Genomic DNA, 9,928 nt, shown 5'->3' with positions numbered 1-9,928 from the left:
TTTCACAGCACACTTCAGAGCTGGAAATTCAATCCACCATCCACATGCCTGGCATGGCGCCCCAGCAGCTGGTGGGGAAGGAAGTTTAATCTCTTAGAACCTGCATGATATCTGCGCCCTGTGACTATATAAAGGTACAGCTGGGCAAAATGTCATAAAAATGTTCAATTCTGGGTAACGGGGTGTCAGATGCCTTGCATGCTGCTCACATTTCCAGGACACGGTCCAAGGAACCCCCTGGCGTGCCACCCCCACATGCTGCAGAGAACATGGCAGCCAAACCCTGTCTTCAAAGCCAAGGCATTTTTGATCTTTATCCCTGGGGCTGGGGGAACACCTGGAAATGTGGGGGTGGGCATAAGAGCCAAGAGGCACTGGAGAGAAAGACCACTTGAGAGACAGGATTCTTGTTGATCTGGTGTTTCTTTGAATTACTACAGAGTTCGTATATCTGTGTCCCAAAGCTTTCTAGCCCTGCTAGGGCTGCTGCTCCGTTATTTCCAAAGGTCAGCCTGGTCCTGCTGCCACAAGCTGTTCTGACGAATCACCATATGGAGCCAGAACAGCAGAGGGGAGATGTGTCCAGGGATGCAGCTCCTGCCATCATTGGTGGTGATCACGGGCTTCTCTGTCCCTGGGGTCCCCCCACAAAGCGGGCTTTCATGCAGCATCCTTTATAAGCAGAAGAGAATGGGTCTCATTAAAGCCTGTGGCCAGTCAGCACCTGCTACTTTGGATAAGATGGTCCAATTAGTATCTATTCTGTGTAACCAATTACCCAGCACTTAGCAGCTTAAAACAACAGTAATTCCTTATTACCTCTCCTGGTTCCTGTGGGTGGGACTTCAGACAGAGAGCAGCAGGGAGGCTGGCCCCTGCCGGGTGGTGTCTAGAACTTCTACTGGGAACAAAATGTTAGGTGGGGACCCTCTGAGAGCCACCTCCCTTGGAGCTGGAGTTTGGTGCAGGTTGCTGATTGGGGACCCTGGGTGGGATTTGGGTTACAACACCCACAGGTGGGCTCTGCTGGGCTTTAGAGCAAGTGTCCCAAGAGCAGGGGAGCCAAGAGACCAAGGCCACAGTCACTGACCTTCAGCATTTGGCTTCCAAAGACACTGGAACCTCTGCCATGGGCTACTGATAGAGAGAGTTGCTGGCTGCAGGGTCCAAAGGCAGGGAATGCAGTAGTGTCCTCAGTGGAAGAGCCCCGTGTCCTGTTATAAGAAGAACATGGAGGGCAGGAAAAATAGAGATGTGAGCATCTTCAGAAAGGAAGTACAACCTGCCACAGTGGTGGATGAGCAGGATATCGGGGGGATAATTCCATGCCCTGCAGACACCACCACACAGCACTGCGTCTGCCAAGCCTTTATCAAATTTTCCCAAGTCCAGTTACAGAGTCCAGTTAGAGTCTAGTTACAGAGTCCAGCTCTGAGTCAAGAAAACCTTATCTATAGAAAAACCTTCTTTATAAACCTTCCTGAGAGAAACACCCAATCAAGAATGTTTTACCTGAGCTCTCTCTGGGACTGCTTTTGTGCTTTTGCATCCACTATTTAAAAAAGGCAACAAAGCAAAAACTGACAATTATAAATCAGGGACATCCTGCAGGGGAGGAGGCGGGAGACGGATCAGAGGGAGGGAGGGAGGGAGGGGCACAGGGGACGGAGGCGATGGTGCACGGGTGCTTTGGTGAAGGAAACTCTATGGGGACTACACCTGAGGGGGTGAGGGGGAAGCAAACATTGTTTAAAAATGAACAATGATGAAAAAAATAAAAAAAATAATATAATAAAAAATAAAAATAAATAAAAAATTTTAAAAAGAAAAAAGAAAAGGAAGAAGCATGACCAGGGCCTGCAAGACGGCCTCTCTGGATTGTCTCCAACAACCTTCTGGGCTGCAGTCTGCTGACAACAAATGGGAATTTCTGCCAGAGCGCTCAGCAGCCCTTGTGAGTGCTTGATGATCTTGCTTACCCCTGCTCAAGAGCTGCTCAGAGGAGGTGGCTCATCAAGGGTTCGACGCCCCCCCCCCAACCCCCCTGAGAGGCCAGCAATGGCCCGTGACAGGAGTGGGGTGAGAGGCAGCCACCTCCGCAGCAGGGCAAGAGCTGACTTTGGGCTGAACTGCTATTCCATCCACCACCCATCCATCGGTCAGACATTCCTACAGTCGCCAGCCATCCTGCCCTGCAGCAATCCGGAGGATGGACTGGCATGATGGAAGTCCCAGGCCCGCCTCTCAGACACTCTGTGCTGGGTATGACCAGGCCCATCCTTTTCTGCCCACCCACCAATTGCAGTTTTGAGTTAGCTGTGTCTGGCCACAGTTCCAAAAATCCATTCTGACAGCTCCATCTTGTTCCCCTGCTCTAACACCGCGATCATTTTTTTACCACTTGTTATTTACTAGATTGGGACTATAAACAGGTCAGACTGTGTTCAACTTCCACTGAAATCACTGATGTTGGAAGCCTGGACCACCCATCTGCCAGCTTCTGTCTCGCAAGGAGCAGGCCGCACTTGGCACTCAGTCCCCCATCACAGCGGCACGGCTCTGGGTGCACAAACACTTAAATTGTTTGACTGTCCTCATTCCGCGAGACCCAAGGCTGAGGCACAGTGCCATGGAGGATTTATCAGTCTTTCTGGCAGATTCTTATTTGCCTTGAACAACACAAGCTGCTGCTTGGAGGAACCACATGCTGTCAGCATTAATCATCTCCGTGGAGAACCCACCAAGGACACTCTCTGCTGCAAAGGGGCAGCTTTGAACTCCAGCTGCCACAGCTGGGGAAATATTTGATCGTAGAAAACAATCAACAGTGAGAGAGGGCAGGTCATCTGGCTGTAGAGATCCACAAACACTCTGCAGGAAGAATGAGCAGAAAAGAACCTTTCTGTTGAATCATCTCTCCTCCTGAATTGTCAGTTTCTGTATGATGCTGACTAGGAAATAAATTCCAGGAATTAAGAGTGGAGCATGAGGCAGACCCACTGTGTTCTTGAAAGGACTTTGAGCAATGACCCAGAGCCACAATTTGCTCCCTGTGCTTTCCTCATCAGGAATGACTGACCAGCGTAAGTGGCAGGGAAAAGTGACTCAGGGGCTTAGGGCCAAAGAGGGACACTACCCGGGCCCAGACCCACCAGCCCAGGGCTCACTGGATTCCAGAGGTGGGTGCCAGGACCTACAGCAGACCAAGAAGCTCCAAGCACTGTCTTGTCTACCAGGTGGAATTTATTTCCTCTGGACAAACTGAGTTGTTGGTGGGGCCTTTGCAGAATCACACCTTCCCACATGCAACTTACTGGGTGTTAAGAGATTGTGATGGATAGGCTTCCCCCACAGTGTCCAAAATAGGCCTTCCCAATCATTGGCCATTGGCAATGGAACTAAATAGGATTAACTTGAGCTGAGGTCAGTAGAAGCTCTGCAAACTCGAGAGAAAATTTTAACACTTCTTTACCTAGAAGAATATAAATTGGGGATATTACCCAGAATTCGGATTTTTATCAGAGCTGGCTTTTCTATCAGAGAAACAGCCATATGACAGGGCAAGCATGTAATTACAGAGTATCTGGTCTTCATGATCTGAGTCACCATCTCCTTGACACATGTGTCCCCTCCTTTCTCTCTTTGTGGCACAAGGTCCCTGTCCCATTCCTTAGCTCAGGATATAAATGTCACTATTTTGCCTCATTTATTTTAGAATCTTCATCCACACATGGATTGGATTCTCTGTATTATGTAATTAAATTTGCTCATTTCTCCTACTGATTTGTGTGATGTTAATTTGATTTCTCTACCAGCCAGAAAAGAACCCAGAGGGGCAGAGGAAATTTCTCCTCCACCCCTACAGTTTTAAAAATAAGCAAGACCTGCCTTCCACCTTCTTTAGCAAAAGAAAGGTGTGCGCACAGCATGTAACAAGTGGAATAAACAGTATGGGAGGACCTCTGGAGAGAAGAAAGTGAATTCCAGTGGGCGATCAAGGTCATGCTACATTTAGTGCCAAATGCTGCAGAGTCTCCAGTCTTAGAAAGTGCAACTCATCAACAGACACTATCGGCACCATGTTTTCTCATTATAAATATTTATTCTCTCTATCAATTTAACCTCAGTAGACTTCAAACTGCCTTGAAATTTACCATGGCTGCAGCAATGTTATGAGTTATTAAGAAATATTTATTTCATCATTCAGAGAACTAAAATATATTTCTCACACCTATTGGCTCTTCAGCCTCAGTTCCTGGCTCACATTTACCCAAGTGTTTGGACTTTCCCAAGTGTGGAGAGTGATAAAGACCTTTTGTTAATGAGGTGACTTGGGGAAGCACCTAAGGATGGGGGCTGGTTCTCAGGAAAACCAACCAAGTACTTAGAAGGTTGAAACTTCCAGACCCACAATGACATTTCTAGGTTACTGAGAGGGGTGGAGATTTAGTTCCATTGCCAATGGCCAATGATTTAATGAACCATGCTTGTGTGAAGCATCCATAAATATCCAAAAGGAGAGGCTTCCAGGGTAGTGAACATGTGGAGAGTCTGGGAGAGTGGCGTGCCCAGTCAGTCCACACCCCTTGCCCATACAGTGCCCTGTGCTTCTTCCATCCGACTTTTCCTTTGTAATAAATCAATGATCTAGTGAATAAATGGTGCTTGAGTCTTCTGAGCCACTCTAGAAAATTAATGGAACTTAAGGACGGCCTTGTAGGACCCTTTGACTTACGGTCAGTTGATCAGGAACTCAGATAATAATCTGGGCTTATGACTGGCACCTGAGGAGTGTGGAAACTTCCAACGTATAACTGATTGGTGAGAAGCAATGGTAAGAGCCTGTACTTACAGCTGGAACTTGAAGTGGGAGATGGTCTTGGAGACTGAGCCCCTTCACCTGTGGAAACTGATGCTCTCTCCAGGTAGACAGTCTTGGCATTTTGCTGGACCCTCAGACTCCCTGGTGATGTCAGAGCACTACTTATTGGTGTGGGCAAGACTCCAAACACTCGTGTTGGATTTGGGTCCAGAAACCCTGTAGGGTAAAGAAAATATCAGGCTTTTCTGCCCTTCCGCCATCAGGATAGATGATGGATCCATGTCCTGAATGCATGCCTGATGGCGGGCACCTAGAATAGGGTGTGAGCATAGGTAGATGGGATTCAGCTGAGCTAAGACTGTGCTTTTAAGGGCGGCGTCACGGGGACGCCAGCAGCAGCAGCAGCAGCAGCAGCAGCAGCAGCAGCAGCAGCAGAACCTGAAGGAGAAGCAGAGAACGCCAGAGAGCCCAGATAGAGTGAAGACTTGCTGGGGGCTGGGAGGTCTGCCAGCCTCCCAGCCCCCCAGCCAGCACCCCTGCCTGCCATATGCCTGGTGAACCCCAAACAAAAAAACCTGCAAAACTACTGAGGACTCAGACTCCTCCTTTACCCGGTCTGCATGGGATCAGAAAATCTGCACTGTCATCCAGTCCTGCCCCTACAAACCCTAAATAGCTGCTGGACTCCAAGCACACAGTGTGTTTCCTTGTTCAGATTACATGGGATGTGATATGATACTTGTAGGGTAAGGAAAAATGTCAGGCTTTTCTGCCCTCCCGCCATCAGGATAGATGATGGATCCTTGAGGTCCTGAATGCATGCCTGATGGCGGGCACCTGGAGTAGGGTGTGGGCATAGGTAGATGGGATTCACCTGGGCTGAGACTGGGCTTTTAAGGGCGGTATCACGGGGACGCCAGCAGAAGCCAAGAAGCGAGACTGAACAAAAGCCGAGAGAGAAGCAGAGAATGCCGGAGAGCCCAGGTATAGTGAAGACTTGCTGGGGGCTGGGAGGCCTGCCAGCCTCCCGGCCCCCCAGCACCCTTGCCTGCCATGTACCTGGTAATCCCAATAAAAGACCTGCAAAGAACCACTGAGGACTCCGACTCCTCCTTTACCCGGTCTGCTGGATCCTAGAAAACCTGCTCAGTGTCCTTCCTGCCACTACAAGAACGCCAGAGAGAGCCCAGATAGAGTGAGGATTTGCTGGGGGCTGGGAGGACTGCCAGCCTCCCAGTCCCCCAGCACCCCTACCTGCCATGTACCTGGTAATCCCAATAAAAAAGCCTGCAAAAACCACTGAGGGCTCCAGGACTCCTCCTTAACCCTGACTGCTGGATCAGAAAACCTGCCCTGTGTCCATTCCTGCCCTTTACAATACTGAACACTGCATGGGGATTTACTCATGATCACATCGCCAAAGGTCAATAGGACAGCCTGACATGGAGGCCAGAGAGCGGTCAATGACCCCTGGCCGAGGCACTGTCCTCCACATACAAACTTTCCACCAGACCCCAACCACACACTCAGGGTTCCCCACACCATCCAAATATCTGCTCAGTCTTTTTTGTAACCCTGTGACTATTTTACATAAAAATAAAGGCCATGCAGTCAATTTTATAGTCACCTCCAAAAAATTAAAATAAAAGCTTGGTTTTGCCACGAAGATTTGACATCACGTTTCCATGATGTGCCTTTTCCATGATGTGCCTTTTCTTCATTTGCAGAGCTATTGACTAATCTATCCTCAATTGGCTGTGGGCCCGCCATATATCACTGTTAAATATCTCCATCTGACAGGGAAGCAGAGCTCCACGACTTTAATGAAGCAGCCAGGGGATCTGACTAAGCAAAACTAGAGATGTGATTGTCAACCCACACAGCACTTTCTTCTAATGGCACTCTGCAGTCCACCCTGCCCCCTCCACAGCTCAGGACCCCACCCACACAAAAGGACAAGTGCGGTAATGGGGTGCCCAAGTTCTCTTAACAGTCATTTTGGTTGATGGCTAAGCTCCTTCTATTTGTTCATACTTGTCTTCTAGAAACACATTTTTAATGTATTTTGTACCATGAATCTTTGATGCGAAATAGCAAAGAAGTGCCAGCACCTCACAGCTGTCGCCATCAGCCAGAAATGAGAGAGTGCTTTATAAACTCCCCACCAGCCTCAGGTGGGATCGACCTTTGGAAAAGACAGACTTCTCAAGGCTCTGGGCTCGAGGGCAAATTGAAGGCCTGGAGGGCTGTGGGTGTGGCAAGGATGAGGGGCACAGCATGATTGTGACCACTAGAAACAAATCTATATTTATTTCTTTGTACCTGAGAATAGCAAGAATTGGAGCAGAGATTCTCAAGTTTATCTCACCCCCAAATTCTCTGAGGGAGCAATTAGATCTGTCTCCCTGTCTGTGGTGTGATTTCACCAGGAGAGAAGGCCCTGTGAGGCCAGGGCCAGCTGAACTCTGGATGCTACATCCAAATCCAGGGGAAGGGAGAGCAGCTTCCTGCCCTCAGAACCCCAGGGAATGTTCTTTTCCAGATGAGTCTTCATGCCCTGGGAAGTGGCCCTCCTCCCCTCCAAGGGCCATGTTCAGGGGCATGCGCACAAAGGCAGACCACATCTCCCAGTCTGCTTCTGTGGGTCCTCCATGGAGGGCTACAAAGGCGTTGCTGAGCCGCCTTGTACTCCTTTGCTGGAAGGAGACTCGTGGAAGAGAGACTTGGAAGTGACACATGGGTAATGTGGAATCTCCTTTTGTCCCAGCCCTCTGGGACCTGCTTCAGAACCTCTTTCCTGCCAGTAGGCACATAGATTTGTGGCAAGTTTTGAGACGTCAGCAGCCCTGCTTTGAGACAACCCTGTTTGGTTGGTCATTTACCTACAAGGGGATGGGTAATTTGGGTGTTTGTTGGAAAAGTCTTCTCTTTTTAAAAAAAAAGATTTATTTATTTATGCATACAAGAGCTGGGGTACAGGCCAGAGGTGTGGTGGGGGGAGAGGATTCACCAGAGACAGAGTGGGGAGCAGAACAGGTAGATCCACTGAAAGACACTGCTGAGGGGAGCAGTGGGCAAGGCAGGAGAGGTCTGCTGTGCCACGTGGGTAGCTCCCTGGCCGGGGATTGAACTTATGCTGCAGAGGCTGAGGATAGCTTTGTATGTTGCGTCTTAACCCCTTGCGCCACCAGGGAGGCCCTGAAAAGTCTTCTCTTTTTGTATGCACATTAAGCTATTAAAGATTGATCACGCTAAGAGAATGCTTTGTCTTTATGCAGTGATGGCAGGACTCCATTTTAGAGCATACAAGTTTGGGGGTTCCTACGTACCCCTCACATGCTACCACCTCCTTTGGATCACCTCTTTCTGAAAATAATGGCAATAGCACAGGTCATCTCAGTTCTTGCAGGTTGACCTCGTAAACGTGTCACCCAACATTTGGTGAACTCAGGACCAAACATCCCTTCGGGCAACCCCATGAAGACCAGTGCGTGGCGGTTCTGCCAGCTGGATCTGTGTAGGTGCACTCTCTGACAGCCACCTAACTGTGAAATCACCTAACAACAAATTTCTCAGAACATATCCCTGTTGTTAAGCAGCACATTGTGAACAGACTGTAAAATGTTCTGGGAACATCCCTCCCTGCTCTAGCAGACAAGAGAGCAAAGCCATTTGCACAGACTTGAGGTCTGAGAAACAGCTCTGCAAAACCTGCGGTAAAATCAGCCTTTCCAGCCCCACTATTAACTAAGGAGCCCACTGGATAAAGAAGGTTTAAACAATGGGCAGGGAGCCTTTGCATCTCCGGTGCATTCTTCAGAAAGAAAGAGATTAAATCCACTGCCTTTGTCTACACATAGATAGCATCAATGTACCTTTAGGTCAAAATTACTCAGAACCAGAACCACCCCCTCTTAAGAACAATTACACCTGTCAATGACGCTCTAATCCTGCCTATATAAACTAAATTCAAACTTGTCATTTCGAACTGTGTTCTAGGTTAGAATCCTCATTTGGTTCCCTATTAAACTCCTTGTCTGTCATTGAGACTTTTACTCTGTCACTATAGTTCAAGAATCTGGTTATGCCTTGAAGTTTGATTCCATAATTATAGGACACAGGCATAGATAAAGCTTTGAACTTTGCTTTCACCTACAAGATGCTTTTGAAAGGACGTTCAGAATCTCAGAGTTATTTCCTTTTCTATCTCTGATCCTATCATGTGTGAAACAAGCACAGATCAGAATTCAAATCTCCCAAGAATAGTAGTGAGACAAACTTCAGATGAGGCCCATCACTCTCTGCCTCGATTTCCTTATAAGTTAAGTGGGCTAACAGGAATGCCTATGGCATTCCAAATGCGTAAGCCAGTGTGCAGAGAAAGAAACAGTTAACTATTGATAAGGATGGTTTTTTTTTATTTATTTATGCATACAAGAACTGGGGTACAGGCAAGAGGTCGGGGGCAGGGTGGTGAGAGGAGTCACCAGAAACAGTGGGGAACAGAACAGGAAGACTGACTAAAATACGCTGCTCAGGGGAGCAGTGGGCAAGCCAGGAGAGGTCTGCTTCACCATGTGGGATTCCCCTGGCCAGGGATTGAACCCATGCTGCAGAGGCTGCAGACAACTTCAAAGGTTGTGTCTTAACTCCTTGTGCCACCAGGGAGGCCCAGCGTTTTTTGTTTGTTTGTTTATTTTGCGGTTTCTTCCCCCATGAATATCCCTTCCCTAGTCACATTATCCTGGGAGTTGGACCCATCTCTTCAGCGCACACATGGAAATAAGTGAAACAGGAGTGGAGAAAGCAATAGAACAAATGGGCTCTGGGGTCAGAATCAAGAATGCCATCGAGGGGGGGTTGCCAGGTCTCTGACTGCAGGGACCCTCTGGTTGTGGTCCTGGCTCCAGGGCCAGTTTGTCTCCTAAGAAGGCCCCATGTGGAGACTGGGGCTGTAAAAATATCTGCCTTTCTAAAATAAAGATGTAGCTTTCTCAGTTAATCCATTTTTACTTTAGGAAAACTTTGCACCCAGAGCACAGCAAGTGGCACTGCTCAGCTGTGAGCACCGCCTTGGCAGAGTCTGGCTCAACTTTCCCACTGTCC

The 9,928-nt window shown here is 48.4% G+C and overlaps 1 long non-coding RNA gene across 1 annotated transcript; it reads right to left on the bottom strand.

The window, feature by feature from the left end:
- Nucleotides 1–465: 465 nt before the first annotated feature.
- On the bottom strand, nt 466–4,898 carry LOC129144900 (uncharacterized). The gene is made up of 3 exons (XR_008549705.1): nt 4,853–4,898; nt 1,091–1,214; nt 466–672 (listed from the first exon to the last, which is right to left on the bottom strand). It is a non-coding gene; the product is annotated as an uncharacterized LOC129144900 (long non-coding RNA).
- Nucleotides 4,899–9,928: the final 5,030 nt, after the last annotated feature.

The sequence above is a fragment of the Talpa occidentalis genome, unplaced genomic scaffold, assembly GCF_014898055.3.
Source record: "Talpa occidentalis isolate TD23 unplaced genomic scaffold, MPIMG_talOcc4v2.1 talOcc4.7, whole genome shotgun sequence".
In the NCBI taxonomy this organism is placed as follows: Eukaryota; Metazoa; Chordata; class Mammalia; order Eulipotyphla; family Talpidae; genus Talpa; species Talpa occidentalis.
Note: the sequence above shows the minus strand (reverse complement) of the source record. Positions and strands in the feature narration are given on the sequence as shown.